The following is a 16,667-nucleotide window of genomic DNA, read 5'->3' on the forward strand; positions in this document are numbered from 1 at the left end:
TATATATCTTGGGAGGTGTGTGTGCCAGGGAAATGTGTAGATACTTGGAGATGGGTTCCTACAATGGAGGAGGGGAAGGTAGGCAGACCTCTAAGAGCAATCCTGCCTAGAAGATGTGAGTTCTATTAGGGAGATGGGATAGAGATGAAGCATCAAGAGTCCACTGTAATGGAGCTAAAAGACCCTAAGGTCTGCAGTGAGGGGGTGGTTAGAGACAGGGTGGGAAGCCTTGGACAGAACTAGGATTTATAGGAAGTCATGAGGAACACTTGGCCATGGGTTGCAGAAGCTCCTAAAGCCATGTGTCAGTGTTTGGCATATAGGTTGGAAAAGGAGAACAGTTGACAAGCACTAGCCCCACAGTTCAAGGGATGAGATGACAGGCTGTGGAAACATATGAGAGCCTTCTACTTGTGCAGTTGGGCTCCTGGAGTAGAGCATTGGGCTGACCCTGGGGGATATCGGGACAAGACAATGTCTTGTAGCACTCATGTTGCTTTTATTATTAGACCCAGGATCCTATGGAAACCTTAGCTGGGACCCCCCCCCCCAGTGGAACACTCCTAAGAAAGGAGACTAAAAAAGGTAGACCAGCTTCTTCTGCCTCTGTCAGGAAATAGTAGCAATAGGTCCTCCTGAAGCAGAGCTGCTCTACAAAGATGCTGGCATGTTAGGATAGCTCAGAAGCCTTCAAGGGACCAAGGCAACGTCCACTCCCAGACAAATCATCTATCCCTGAAGCTTCCCAAGAAGGACCATGGAAACCAAATTCAGATTCAAAGAAACAGCAAACATGGTGTAGTGGCACACACCTTTAATTTCAGCACTCGGGATTAAAGGCAGGTGGATCTCTGAATTCAAGGCCAGCCTGGCCTACAGAATGAGTTTCCAGAACAGCCAGGGTTACAGAGGGACCCTGTCTCAAAAAACAAAAAAGAAAAGAAAAGAAAAAAAGGAAGGAAGAAAAGACAAAAAGAAAAAAAACAGTAAGTAGAGTCCTGAGAATGTGGGCATGCCCACACATGTGCTTGTCTCAGGGGAAGAAATGAGGTCGCAAAATGAGGTCAGGTTGAGGATAGCCCAAGTTGGGTCTCCAATGGGGTCCCAGACCAGTCCTGAGGCCAGCAAGAGTCTCTAGGGTGGGCCCAGCATTTCTTCAGGTGCGAACAGTCTGTGAGGTGGCATGCATACCCGGAGAGTGCACCTAGTCCCCGTGAACTGGTAGTCGGAATAGCCACGAGGAGTGGGGAACAAGGACTGTGTGTCCTTCTTCCCCAGGCCTAACAGTTTAGGGCAGGGGCTGAGCCCCTGTGAACTGTTGCACTCAAGCACACAACTCCAAGCAGCCCCCTTTGCTGTGCCTGTGAATGCTAAAACAGGGATAAGGTGCACAGCTGCACATGCATAGTGCTTAGCCTAGGCCGGTAAGGAAACAGCAGCAGCGGCAGCATCACTCCCTCCACAGGGAGGCTCTCGGGTCTAGACTTCTTGGCAAGGCCAACAGGGCTGAGTCACATGTGTCTGGAGCTAGAGACGCGGGCGCCAGGACTGGAACACAAGCGTGCCCACTCAGAGGGCCGCTGGGGAGGGGATGTTCGACTTTTAATTTTCACAAGTCTATCTTTTCCCCCAACCAAGCTTCAGCTTCTGTCTAGCCTCTGTACTGTGCCTGAGGCCCACCTGATGGGGTGAAAGCTTTCATAGAGAGTCAAGTGGAGCCCATATTTTTGGCAAGAATCAACTGGAATTTCAGACTGAGAAGGAAGACGGGAAAGTGGTCCCAAAATCCCCCTTGTTGTATGGTACCCTCTACAGGCCCCCTTCCATTGGCACCCTCCCCAGGGACACCCACACCCCAGCCAAAGAAGGCCTCGGGCCCTCTTCTCGGCCCATCAGTCAGTGCCTTGCTGCCTCCATTCTCTCTCCAACAAAGGTTCTCTTCCTTCCCTTCCCATTTCCCATTCTCATCTCTCTCAGGCAAGGCAATGCAGACCATGACATGAGTGTACATATGAATGGTCTCTGTCTACAGTGCTCACAGAAGCATCTGCAAGAATGTTTCTTTAATTTGGAACAGATCCTCTGAGGTTTTAATGGCATTAAAATAAGCTTAGTTTCCTCTAGGGAAGGGTCCCAGGCAGCAGGAGGAGGGCACGGAAAGTTTTACTTTTCTCTTCTGAAAGCTTTAAGGGGAAAAGGCCCCTGTATCTTTACTGGCATACAACAGTTGCCTGCGTGTGACCTGAGGCCTGCCCACATGTATATATACAGACCTGGTATTCTTGTGTATTTTTGCATGCACAAGTGTGCATGAGTGCGCACACGCATACGCATACACACACACACACACACACACACACACACACATCTGCAGCACCCAGATAAGATATGAAAGGCTCAAGAATGGGCCTGTTCCCTGACTGGTGTGCATGAGGTACCAAACCATTGTTCTGCCCCTCACGCTGGCAGAAGTGAGGGTATATGGGAGGAGAACCCATGTACTGGGCAGATGCCAGAACTCCCTGTATAGAGTGATAGAGCAACAACATTGTTCCTGACCTCCAGATACTTTTCTAGCAGAAGCTTGGATGTTTGCTAACCTGCCCTGCAATCCAGTTCCCGAGCTTAGGCAGGTGTGCAGTTGACACTCATTTCACCCAAGGCAAGCTATGATCAACTTCTCCCCTAGACAACTCAGTCCCTCACACCTGTTTCCACATCTGTCTTTGTGGCCCCTGTGAGTCTGTGTTGCACCTGACTGCCAAAGGCTAAATCTACAAATTGAATTGTGTGATTCTTTTTGCTGAGAAGTTCCTGGTGGCTCTGTTTTCTTTGAGGGCACAAGTAAGGTTTTCTGGTCACCTTTGACACCTTTCTCAAGCAGACCTTCCTGTCCTTTCCCAGTCTCAGCCCCTCACTCAACCTAGTTCGGTATCCTTGTTTCTAAATTTGAGTCAGACTCCCCCAGCTCAAGCCCTTTGCACTGGCCAGCCTTCCTTTTTGAAGGGCTCTTTACCAGAGACATATTTGCATGGATATTTCAGCAAAAGTTGCTTTCTCAAGGACTTTGTTTCTGAAGGATTCCCTGTGCCTATCCTTGCAGTAGCTCGGGAATGTTTGGTGAGAAAAGAATCTTTTTTCCCCACTGTCCCCTGATGAGAGAAGAGTCCTAAGGTTGTACAGCGTTGAGAGACAAAGGCTCTGCATGTGGGAAGGGAAAATAAAGTTGGCAAGAGACCCTTGGAATTCTGGAATTGTACAGCTAGAAGCCATGGTGTTTATATAGAGCAGATTCTTCTCCCTACCTCCAATCCATTTCTACAGCTTTCTAAGAAGTGCTTGTCTGTCCTGTTGAGGTAAAGAGGCAGAAGCACCAAGCAGGAAGAATTGATCCTGAGATCTCAGGGCCAGGCAGGCCATAGCAGACCATTGAGTCTGAAGCTCTTTACAGCAAGCCCCAGGCCTCATCCTGGTTCCTGGAAAAATCCCAGTGCCCCTCCCGCCCTCCTCTCCAGACACAGGCTTAGAATCAGTGCTGGCCTGGGGCCCTGGCTGTCTCAGTCTGAGTAGAGTCTGAGTCTGCAAATGAGTTCTTGGGGAAAGGGGAGGACACAAAAACCAAAACTTGATGGGAACTGGTGGTTCAGCTCAGCCCCTCCCCACAATCTGCTTCTGCCCTGCAGGGTTCCTTCAAGGTTCCAGAGATGCCAGGGCACTCTGGAGACAGAATAGATGGCAGACGTACCATTCCCCAAGTGCCCACCTGGATTTGTCACCACATTTCCAAACCAAGAGAGGGGCAGCCAGGCCAGAGCACCTTCGAAGCTGAGAAACTGGGAGCACCTCAGACCTTGGGCTTCCTGCCTAGGTGGGGAAGAGGGAGTGTCCTTCCCTCTTCCAGGCTGGCTGTGCCAGAGAAACCTGGGAGCAGGCTTCTCCCCACCCCCATCCCAGCTAATGGGAACCAGATGGCAGGATGTTTAGTCAGAGCCTGGGGAAATGGTTAGGGGGCCAGGATTCCAGAATTCATCTCAGCTGGGGGGAGGGGCAAAGCTAGGGGCATCTCCAGGGACCCTGATTCTAGGCCCACCTCTATGATGCCTAGATCAGGAGGTTCTCAGACTTGAGCTGGTATTCTGGCCTTTCTCTCTAAAATGGTGGTGGAGGAGGGGTATTGCCTTTCTCTGACTTTCCAGACTAAGGGAGGACTGCACACTTCTGGCCCTTGGGCATGTGGGGTCCCCTCCTTCATCCTCAGCAACAACCTCCCAGACAGAAGACTGGGCCCAAGCCATTCTCAGTCACCCACAGGATGCAAAGACAAACACTGGTCTCATCCCTGGCTCCTAAGACAGCCCTGGTCTCTGATTTGTGTGTGGCATTGTCACAATTTTCAGGTCATAAACCAGAACCCTACATGGAATGAGTGGGGAAAGGACTGTGAATGGACTTGTGTGGTTCAGAGTGGGGGCTCCTCCAGCAGAGTGACTTCCAGGTCCCTCTCTCACTAGACTCAAGTAGGGAAATGAGGAGCCTCAACTCCTGCCCCTGCCCCTCTTCCAGGGCCTCACACACTGCCCCATAGCCCAGGATGGAGATTCAAACATGCAGCCTGTAGCCTTCTTGGCCTCGGCCCTTCCCCCACTACTTCCCTTTCTCCCCTCCATCCAAGCCTTGCCCACAATTAACTCATTTTTTCAGATCACTTCCAAACATAAGTCAACACTGGACAGAACTGTAGGAAAAGCTTCCTCAACGCTGGCCCCAAACAGCTGAGCCCTGTGGCAAGCTGTGCTGCTCGCCAGCCCCAGCCGCCTGCCCCCTCAGCCCCCAGAGCTGGGTTTGGAGCTGGGGTTGTGGAGACGCCCAGTGGCTGCTGTCCAGGCCAACTGTTGAAGAAGAGATTGCTGACATCCCCCGAGGTACGTTGAAGGGACCCATGTAGACACCTCCTTTGTCTATACCCAGCAGCACCTTCCTTCAGGCCCAACCTTCTTTCTGCCTGGTATCATCCCTAACAACCCACAGGGGTCCCTCCATTCTACCTGGTATTGGGGATGCACAGAAGCATATGTGGCCTGGAACTCTTAACCAAGAAGTCTGCCAGTCTTGTAAGATGGATGCACCCAGGCAGTGCCTACTGCACACACATTCTGATGGGGGATACAGGGTACATGTTGCCCCCATTTCACAGAGGAGAAAGTAGAGGCTTGGAAGAAAAGTAAGTGAGATGAGCAGCAGGAGCCAGCCCTATCCGCAGGTAGAAGAGGGTCCCTGCTGTTTGCGGAATGGAGGGAGGGCTTTCTGCTCCTATCTACGGCATGAACAGGTTCTGTGGACACCAGAGTTTTCACTGCCCCAGGCAGCCCTGGCACCTGCCCCATCTGCTGGGGACCCAGGAGATCCCTGCCCCTCTCTTTTCCCTCCCATGAAGGTGGGACCTGGCAGCCTGTGGTTGGTATCCTCAAAGGCCCACAGTGTATGGAAACAGATGCTCTATTCAGGAGGAACTGGGACCAGGCCAGTAGAGAGTCAATATGGTCCTTAAGAGAAAGCACAAGCTCTTGGCTCCAGGGAAGAATCCCAGTCTTTCTCCTCAGGTGGGAGCAGTGAACATTGTGGGAAGTTGAGAACAAGGGACACATTGGTTTGGTAGAAGCGAAGTCTTGAGAAGGGAAGGAGAGAGAGTAGGGAGGGGTGGTTCCTAGAAACAAAACCAGAGTCAAGAGCTTAGGCAGGATGGTCACAGACCATTCTGCCATCACTGTGTATGTCCATGTACCCCATCCAGTTGTGGCCACCATTCCACCTTTCCCAGCTTTTCATACCCTCTGTGGGGCCAAGCCACAGGGGCCATGAAGGATATGCTGCCCCCTATCCTGGCTCTTTGGGTGGGGTGCTGCTCTGAAGAGGCCCTGGCCAGGCAGGGGCTGAATGAGAGAGAGCCTGTGGCCCTTCTAGCCCCAGAAGCTTTGCCTGTCTCCCAGCCATCACCCAGCTGGTCCAAGTCCTTCAACGGAGAATAGCCATCACTGGCAGGAAGAAGTGGCATCTTGCTGTGCCACTGGAGTGCCCTTAGGTTTAGTGTAGGGAGAAAGTCAGTCACTGCACTGGAGGCTGCCCACCTGAGACATCCGGATAAAGTCTGAGGCAGCCCATGACCCTCAAAGCATCCTTTCTGGAAGGTAATGAGTTTTGAAGACCTTGGAATGCTTTGTGCCCACTGCCAAGGATGGGGCAAAAGGGGGAAGGGCTAGAAGAATGGATAGGGTTTGCCAGTAGGGAGTTCATCTAGCTGCCCCAGAGCTTACTGTGACAGGAAAATCTTAGGAGGCTGGAATTGTGGGAGGTGAGCGGGGTTAGCAGGCAGATCTGGGTTCAAAGGGCCCCAAGACAAGGACTATGAGTGAGAGCTGGTTAGTGCTGTGCTCGGTAGCCCTGCCCTACACCTAGGGAGGCAGGAGGAGGATGGTGAGTGGGTCTCAGCCCTCATCCTATCTATTCCTTCAGCACAAAGCAGGGAGAGCCCTCTAGGCTTCTGGGCTACTAGGATATGGGAGTCCCCAGGAATTATCACCCATTCTTTAAGGTGGCTGACACCCCCTTAAGATAGCTCTTCTGGTATGCAAGCAGAACACTGTATACATAATAAATAAATAAATCTTTTTTTTTTAAAAAAAAAAAAAAGATGGCCTTTGAGCTTAATTACCCCACAACAAGACCTGTCCCAGCAACCTCCAGGTGACAGGAACAACTGTCTCCACACACTTGGGAGGGGAAGAGGGGGACCCTGAGGCAATGCTCTTACCCTTTGTTCTTGGGTGGCACTGGAGAGGATGGACTGAGACAAGATTTGACCCGTGATCTAAGTAGGCTGACATCTTCAACCGAAGACAAGCAAGGCTCCCATTGTGAGCTAAGAGTCAGTCTGCATCTTGTCCCAGTGGGTTTGGAGAGCCTCTAGTGGAAGTACTGCTTCATTTCTAAGAGGCAGGCGGGCTAGGCAGCCAGTGACATAGGATGGCACTACGCTTGCTCCCTGATTCTTCTCTGGAAAAGTGGAAGGCCTGGAGAGAAAGGGGGTTGGTTGTAACCACTCTGCCATGAATAGCCCATGGTGGGTGAGGGCTATGCCTGCAAGCCACTCCAGCCTATGTTGGCACCTTTTTAAGAGCTGGGCAATCCAAACAGGCATGAAAATGAGCAGTTGGACTGGTGACAAAGCTGGGCTTAACCACTCTCAAGGAGCAAATTCACCAAGCCCCCATCTGTAAGTCGTCTGCCAGGCCAGTCCTGATCCTGAGAAAGAAGTCACCCCCAGTGGTCTCTGAGTAAACACAGTCTGAGCAATGGAATGGGTACCCAACAGGCTCAACCCAAGGCAATAGCTGTCCTAGGGACTAGGACAGAGCCCATGGTGGGGAAGCTGAAGCCATTACAGGCCAGCAGAGTTCCAGGAGCCAAAGAGGGGGCAGTGATCATAGAAGAGTGCCAGGGAAGAAAGATGGGGTGTCAGAAAACCAGAAGGAATCTGAAGCCCAAAAGGAACAATGGTAAGGATTAGCCAGGGTTGATGGCCCCCATGTGGTGTTTGCTGGGTGTGATAACTCATGAGTGTCCAAACTGACCATGGCTTTGTCAAGTCAAGCATGCATGGTAGGAGAGGAACCCTCTGAGGATATGAACCCCTAACTGGACCCAGTCACTGGCAGTTGGGTTCTTGTTGTTTGTGACTAAGCAGGGCTGCCTCTTTATTCTTATAGGGACCTCCTGCCAATCTGGCCCATGAGCCTGGTGCCAGCAGAAAGACCAGAGCAGAGACCAAGATAGTGGCAGGGACACCTCAGAAGCCATAGGCTATGTACAGAAGAGGCCAGGAAGTAGGCAAGGGCCTGGGCCTAGAACAACAGACTTGGGCATCACAAAGCAGGCTACACCCTCCCTGCCAGCCTCATGCTTTCTGGTCCAAATGGTTATTGCCTGACACAATGTCAAAATGAAACATGCCCCAACCCTGGGGGACCCTGGCCTGACCACATTCTTCCTGGCAGGTGGTTAACCCCTCTCTGCTAGCACCTACCCCCACAGCAGGGGTGAGGAGGGTACAGACCTACATTCTTGTCCTGGCTACCCTTCAAAAAAGCTCTCAGTCACTGTGGCTGCCTTGCTGAAACTCTTGCTGTGGATCTAGGTTAGCAGTAATGCAACGCCCTACTCTGGAACAATCAGAAGAACTGGCTACTTCAAAGAAATGGGGGGGGCAAAATTTAAGAGTATCAAAGGACAAGAGATGGTGCATGGGAAATAGTTGCTCGATGTGGACCCAGAATGAAACTGCCAAGACTCCAGCCTGCATGTTCCTGAGACTGTCCAACCTAGAGTGGCTAGATCTGAGCAAGAACAAACTGGACACCTGAGGTTTACGTGCCGATGCGTCCAAGGGGCACTGCAGCCTTCGCCTCCTTTCTGGGCGACCTGGGCCTGGATCTGGGAATGAGAACTGCAAGTGGCCCAAAGGTTCCATTGCTTTGCATTGATCTACAATATCCAGCTGCTAAAGGTCAAGTCCAGAGAAGACACTGCAGGAAGCTCTCCAGCACGGATGGGTCGCATGATTTAGACCTACTGGGGGAAGTCCCCCGAGCCCTTTACAGAAGATATCCTCAATGGATCTAGGTTCAACAACAGCTAGGAAGCCACAGTGAGGCCAGAGGGGTGTTGCTTGACTAGGATGGGCCTAGAATCATGCCCAGGAAGGTTTATGCCCTGATCAGCAGCAGATACACCCCCATCTTGCCTCCTCTCCCCTCTTCCCAGAATCAGAAGCAGCTGAAGCCAACTTAACCTGAATGGAAATTCGCTGTCCACATTGCCAGGCTTGCCCCTCTTCCTGCTGGAGTTCAAATGCAATGATCACTTCCTGCAGGGTCTACAGCACAGAAGCTTCTAGAGTGCAGGCAAGGGGAATTGTACCAGGGCAGCTGGAGGAAGCAGCAAAGAGGCACAAGCAAGGGAGCATTAGAGTTAGTTCACCAAGCCTCTCTGCCTTCCTCAAAGGGCTCAGCCATCTGCTGATGCTGGGAATGCAAGGGAATGAGTTGCATGATAGGAACATCTCCCCACAGGTTTTGTCAACTTAACACAAGCTAGAGTTATCTGGGAAAGGGGAGCCTCGATTAAACTGACTCCATCAGATTGGTCTGTGGGGATGTCTGTTACATATTTTCTTGATTAAAGATTGATGCGAGAGGGCTCAGCCTACTGCAGATAGTACTGCCCCCAGACGGGTAGTCCAGAATTGTTTAATAAAGCAGACCGAGCAAACCATGAGGAGCAAGCCAGTAAAGAGCATTCTTCCATGACTTCTCCTTCAGTTTCTACCTTGCCTTTCCTTTGTGATTGACTGTAAACTGTAAGCTAAAATAAACCCTTTCCTTTTGGTCTTGATAAGTTTTTTTTTTTTTTTTGTGGCAATAGAAAGCAAAATGAAATAGTTGGCATTCTCTCCCTTTTTATTCAGTTTAAGACTCCAGCAACATAGGGTGGTGCCACTCACATTCAGAGCAGGTCCCCAGTTAATTTTCTATGGAATTCCTCTCTCTCTCTCTCTCTCTCTCTCTCTCTCTCTCTCTCTTGCGCGCGCGCGCGTGCACACACACACACACACACACACACACATACACACCACAGGTGTATCTCACTAATGTCCTAGGTGCTTAGTAATCAAAATCAAGCTTGAAATAAAAATTAACCATCACCTTGAGTAAAGACCATGCCTTCTTGGACCACACCATTTCCTGAAATGTCTACCACCATTTATTTGGTGGCACTTTCTGGAGATATGAGTTGTGAGACTCAGGGGAGCCGTGGCCTAGCTAGCCAGTTGGTGCTCCCAGAATCCTTGGCACAGATGGAGCAGTATGCTTTCCTCGTGACCCCTGGTTCTAAGAGCTGGGCACTAACTTCCTTAAAAAGATGATAAAGAGTATGCTGAATTGTAGCTACTCTGAGTGTGCTGGGATCCAACAGCAACTAGCTGCAGGAGGACTTCCTGGCACCCCAGGCATGGATCAATTCCATGAGTGTCTACCCTGTGGGGACATTTCCCTGAAAGGCATACAGAAACCAGAAAAGAAGGAAAGGCCTCTGAAACCTAGGAAAGTATAGAGGCCACTGTGAATCAGGAAACCCCAGGACCATAGGTGCTCTCAGATGGGTCTTCAGGTCACCTCCTTCCATGCTCACGATCCAGAGAAGTCTGGGCCCTGTCACCACCTGCTCCTCTCAGTTTGTGCCAACTTCCAAGGCCTTCCCCCAACACTCCTCAACCTCCCAGTCCTCCTCCCTCGGCTATGTCCATGCCTGTCCTGACAGCACCCAGGAAGCCCATGTGGAGCTGTGGTGACAGATGGAGCTGGCCCAGAGCTGGTTTTAGCTGAGGCAATAGGGACAAACAGGGACATGAAAGGGAGAAGCAGGACAGAGAGCCGTGGTGTCCTAGAGCTGCCATCACAAAGCTCCACAACTGGGTGTTCTAACACGACAGAAACATGGAATCTGGGTATGATGGAGCAAGCTCCCTCAGAAGGCTCTAGAACAAGATCCTTTCCTCTGATTTGGACAGCTGGTTAGGGTGTTGGCATGAACAGATCTTTCACTAGGGCAATGACCAGTGGCCACAGGGTTAAGGGGACAGGAGAGAGTGGGAAAGCCTAAGGGAAGTTAGAAAAGGACTGTCAAGAAGCTAATGAAGGTCTGTTGCACACCAAGACAGGACAGGCTGGAGTGGAGACAGAAAGCAAGGGCCCACAGACAGTCCCACCCACCATTCCCAGGACCAGAACCTCCCGCCCTGTGTCTTCTTGTTCCAGGAAAAAGTTACCAGGACGTTTGGGTTTAATTATTCTTTTTTCCTCTCCCCTTCTTGCCAAGGGGGCAAAAGAAGCAGACGGCAGCCTGGGAGGGGCCACCCAGCTGCTTTCCACTCCCCCTCCCCCGTCTGCCTGCCGACAACTTGGGGCCTGGGCAGGGGGCTGGCGTCTAGTCAAACACAGGCTCAGCCCCTGTTTCTCCTTGACTGTGGCACTGTGCAGCTTTCTCTGCTGATGGAAGGTATGGGGGCTGCAGCCTGCAAGGATAGGCGGCAGAGGAGGTGCCCCAATGGCTTGCCACACTTGGAGGTCACTGGAAAGAAGCCACTTTTCCTGTCTTCACCCATCCTGGCCATTACCCCACTCTGTTCTTTCAGACTTTGAGCAGAGCAAGGGCCTCGTAGGTCCACCATGGAGTAACATGGGCTCATAGTGGCCCAGAGGAAAGTGGTGAGCTGAACTTTACCCTCAGCCTAGCCTCCTTAAATCCCTCTGCCCTGGCAGATACCCAGTACTCATGCTCCATTCTTTTTTTTTTTTAAAGATTTTATTTATTACATATACAATACAGTGTTCTGCCTCCATGTATGCCTGCAGGCCAGAAGAGGGCACCAGATCTCATTTTAGATGGTTGTGAGCCACCATGTGGTTGCTGGGAATTGAACTCAGGACCTCTGAAAGAACAGTCAGTGTCCTTAACCTCTGAGCCATCTCTCCAGCCCCTCATGCTCCATTCTCACTCTTGCTCTCGCTCTGCCATCTGATTTCTGCATGGTGGAAGCTAAGCCCCATTAGATCTTTGTATCACTGTGACAGTCTTATATGTCACACACACACACACACACACATACACACACTTCTTCACATGATTGATGAAGGTCTTTTCATTTAGCATATGATCTGGTGGAGTTCAAGGGGGAGCACTGGTTCGCATTAACTGTAATAAATACACCTCATCCAAGCCTCTAGCAGCCCCCACCTCCATCTCAAATTTAAGTTGCATGCACTGAAAGCTCTTGCTCTCTTTTCCATGAAGTCCCTGGCTACATCCTAGATGCTGCTTCATCAGCAAGGGGCTCAGAGACCTGGTTGCCACAGCTCTCTGTAAGCCTCCCCATGTTCCTGTCCTCATCAGAGTCCTGAATCCTTGCAATTGGCCCTACTTGTTCCAGGAACCACCTATAGCTGAGCCTCTATTAAGTTTCCTATGCAGGGATAAGACTTACAGTGACATTTGGTTCCTGGTGCAGGTTGATAGAGAAGACCTAACACTTATCTTTTGCCCTAAAGCAACCAGGAGCTGGTGACTGCTGCATATTAGTACCGTTGAGGCCCCTTATCCATCCATATCCCATGATCCATATTCTTGTCCATGCATACCAATCCCAAAGTCAGCCTGCCCAATCCCCAGGGCTGTACCCACAGTTTGAAGATGAGAAACTAAGATGCAAGCAGGCAAAACAATTTGCCCAAAGTTATACGTCTCACTTCCTGAAGGACCAAGTTATAACTTATGTAGTCTGATATCAGAAAATAGGATGGTCACATTCACTTAGCAGGTACTGGGGACTAAGCCTTGATCTGTGCAAAGCCAGGCCTGGGGATCTAGAAGTGACTATCCCCTGATCCAAGTTATTGACTGACTACCTGAACAAGACCAGGCTGCAGGGCTAGGGTAGTGATGGCTCAGACCGGCTGAATCTTAAAGACAGGGCTGGCCAGTTATACTAGGTTGAGGATCTCGCTCTGAGGAGCCCCAATGAGGCCATGAAACCCTTCCTTGCCTTGCCTGTGTTAAAGGAGCCACAGGGAAAGTGGCTGAGATTGCTGCATCAGCTTCTACAGCTTACAAGACCAGAGCACTATGTGACAGGCAGGTGGAATGCAGCAGGAGAAAGCCCATCCCTGCTTTGGAGGATATAAGCAGAGGAAGAACACAAAAATACTGACTCCAGAACCTTAACACTGCCACCAGTTCCAGCTGGGTTCTGGGCCTGAGAATATAGTCTTGCTTTGGTCTCATTTTGCAGCAATTCCCTCCTACCCCCACCCCCATTCTCAGCAGAAAAAGGACAAGCAGACTGGGGGTGGGGTGGCTATGAAGCTGGTGGAATGTTTGCTTTGGACTCATCCATGCATTCCTTCTCCTCTGGGGTCTGGGCCCACAGATATGGCACTTCCTGTTTGGGCTGGGTCAGAGGTCAGCAGCCCTGGAGGCACTGGACTGGCTTTCCCAGCTTTCCCAACTCCTCCTCTCCAGCCTAGCCACCCCAAGCCCTGCCCATCCCACCCTGGCCTCCTAGTCCATCCAGCCCCACCCTCTTCACAGTTGAGTTCAGGCATAAATAGCACAGAATGTGTGGGATAAGTAGCCCCAACATCCCATCCTCCCAACGCTTAGCCCTGCTGAGCTAATGAGTCAAGGAGGCCTACTGTATGTCAGGGTAGCAACTTCCCGGCCTTGATCTAGACCCTTCAGGTGGGAATCCCTTACATAGGTGCAGAAGATCAAGGGACAGTCACTCCTCAAAGATAGCTCCTGAGTTATTTTTAGTTTGTCTATTAGGCTGCTATGGACTGGCAGAGCCTGGGGCAGAGAGCATAACTGCTGTGATGTTCCCAACACAATGCAGAGAAATTAAATTTAGAAATTCTATAAGATGATTTTTTGACTCACCTCCTGATAGAGGTTGAAATTAGACTGTGATCAACATAACCTCCATTAGTCCTAAGAGCAATCTAGAATTGGGCTGGTACCAAGTTGAGACAACGGGAACATGACTTTATGGTCCCAGATCATCACCAATTAAGGATACCTAGCAAACAAGACACAGTTGAGGCAAGGATGATCCAATTTCCCCAAGAACTATGGGATCTTGGAGCTAGAGGATCCCAGCAGCTGGAGACCAGAGCCTCCAGTTCTGTGTTAATCTTAGAGGGGCAAGCCAGCAACCAGAATCGGGGCTGGTAATACAAGGAACATCCCACCAAAGAACCCCAGGTGGGGCTGAGCTTCCCAGCATCCTCTATTCCTTGATGCCATGCTTACTTTGCCTACTTTTCCTTAGGCAGTCAATTGGCAGGCACCAGCAGTATAGGCAGTCCAACTGGAACCTCAGGGTGCTGAGTCTCTGAGAGAATACAACAGTAGCAACCCAGTTGGTGGTGATGGCAAAGAAGGGGTCCTAGGGCCATGTGGCAAAAAGGAGACATTCATCAGTCTCCATATTAAGATGGGGTCCTGAGGTAACAGAGCAGGACTGAAGGCAATGGCAGTAAGGACCAGAAGGGTGCTCCTATGACTGTTAAGTTTAAGTGGAAAATGAGAATGGGGAACAATGTATTTGTTGGGGCTGGCCTGTGCTTCCTACAGACCTTAACAGGACCTTGCACCTCTACTCCCTTTCTCCTATTCCCATACAATCAGCTTTCTAGATTCTACAACCCACCAGCCTCCCTGCCTGATCTGCCCACATTCTGTTACATCAATCCTCCCTCTTGCTTTACATTCAAGGTCCGGATAAGCTTTGCTTAACCTGCTGCGCTTGGTAGGAAAGCTACCCCCTAGCTCCTACTTCCTCAGCAGCTGCCAGCATCTCGGAGAGCCTGGACTCTGCAGTCCTCAGGCTATGCACTGCCCTCTGTCAGGCACCTGTAGAAATTCTGAAAGACAGGGCCTGGCCTGCCCTTCCCCAAACCTACTAGAGTGACTAGAGCCTTCTGTTTCCATGGGCCATAGGCAGAGCCAGACAGCACTCCTAAGATCTAGCCTTATTTAAAGAAAGAGCACAGGTCCCTGCTGCCTCATGGCCTCCTCCTAGCTCCTCAGCTTTGAAGACCATCCACATAGTGCACAGTACAGTCCTGGTCCACTTTCTCTCTTCTGGCCATGCTCCAGACTGTGCCTCTAAAGATAGCTAGACACACGCAGGCTGGGTCTTCAAGGAGCCCCCTTCAATCCCTGAAATTACAGCCCTGGTGACCCAGAGGGGAGAGATGCTGTGTGATTATGTCCTCAGGGGAAGGTCAAAAAAAGCTCCTGACATAGAGAGTGCCAACTTTTACCAGCCACGCCTTGGCCATCAGCACTGGGAAGCTTCCAGACAGTGGAGGCTCGACTCACTAGCACTACCTCAGTTATCTTTTGGGCATGTGGACAGAAGCTGGGTCCCTAATTGCTCTAGCTCTTATACTCAGAGCCCCCTCTCCCCCCCACTTACCGAGCATCTATTTCGTACATCTTGAGATTCCAGGTCATCACTCAGTACTCACTCTAGTGGTAGCAGGGGCTGCCCTCTAGAGTCTGTGGGTCTCATACTCTGACTCTGTTCAGTCATTGACGGTGTGGGCATCAACCATGAGCATAACCAGAGGGCTGAGAGTGAGGACTTATCAAAGCATTCTGGGAAAGATGCTTGCTAAAGAAGTGGCCCTGGTGTGCAAGTAACATGTCTCTAGCTGGGCTTTGTACTGGAGGCTGAGGCCCCCTGCTCAGGACTGGCTTCGTGGGAGCCCACAGGAGCATTGCAAAGGGTGCTAAAAGGCAGCCCGGGATACTGCCTTCTCCTCGGTAAGCCTTCCCTGCCCCCTTAGGCTGATATGCTCTTGTCCCAGCATCTCTTTCATTCTTCAGGCATGACCTTGCTCACAGTCCAGCAGTATTCAAATTCCACGTGGACAGGGCCACTATCTGTTCAATTTATGAACTGTGGATTACCGTGAGTTCCCAGGTATCCCTTGGGTCTCTTCAGCTTATCCAGAAGCCAGGAATTGGACTGTCACTCAATACAAATGGAAGAAGCATTGTCCAGTCTCTCTCCAGGTGGACTGGACACACTAGGGAAGTAGAAGGATAAGACTCAAAGGGAAGACTGGCAGAAGAACCCCCAAACCCAAAGTCAAGCAACTGGGTTAGCAGGAGCTCTGGTGGGTAGGAGTCCCTGGGAAGTTTTCTCAGAAGCTGCCACCTCTGCAAGAAGCACCTGCCAAACTCCCAAGCCCTGTCCCCCAAGGATTCTCACCAAAAGTCAGTATTTTATATTCATAGAACTAATATGTTTCCAGCTATCCTCTGGTTTCCCTGTCTGTCTCTCAGCACAGTGCCCCTCTTTAGCAAGAACAGCTACAAACCAGCTATAGGGGGTCAGGTTGCAGCCAATGCCAGATCCATTTCCACACATGCCAGGCTGAGAGTCTCCTGCCTAGGAAAAGGGGCCTCTAGTTTTCTTAGCTCCCTTCCTCCCTGCCCCTTCTACAAGACATAGACCCTTCTATATGTTCCATGTACTACCGTCCTATCAGCTCTTGCCATGGGGTCTTCCCTAGGCAGACTAGGGGAGTAGTTGCCTAATGATGGATGGAGGGCTGGCTACTCAGAACAGAAAGCCAGCAATGTTTCCTAGCCAAGTGCCCAAGAGTGCAGGTGCCTGTGGCAATGGCAGCTGTTCACAGCAGTGCAGCTTCTCCCAGAAGCAGTGCTGGGTGCTCTAGGATGTGCTTCTCATCTATCTAAAGGGCTAGCTAGGCTCCTCCTGACATTCTCGGCTCTGTACAGCAAGAGAAAGGACTTCCTAGGCTGTGAGGCAGGCCAGGGAAGACTAGGGTAGCTCCCCAAGGTAGCCTAACCTTCTCCAGACATCTGGGGAAGCATACAAGCTAGAGTTGAAGGGGTATACAAACACAGAAGCTAGCCCCTTTCTAAGATAGCCTGGATCACACACAGATGTGATGACAATGATGAGCTCTGTCTCCCAAGCCCTGAATAAGGCTGCCACTGGTTCCTGAGGAGCTGAGACA

This window comes from Alexandromys fortis, unplaced genomic scaffold (assembly GCF_014885135.2).
Source record: "Alexandromys fortis isolate MF-2015 unplaced genomic scaffold, M_Fortis_MF-2015_v1.1 scaffold_225, whole genome shotgun sequence".
NCBI lineage: Eukaryota > Metazoa > Chordata > Mammalia > Rodentia > Cricetidae > Alexandromys > Alexandromys fortis.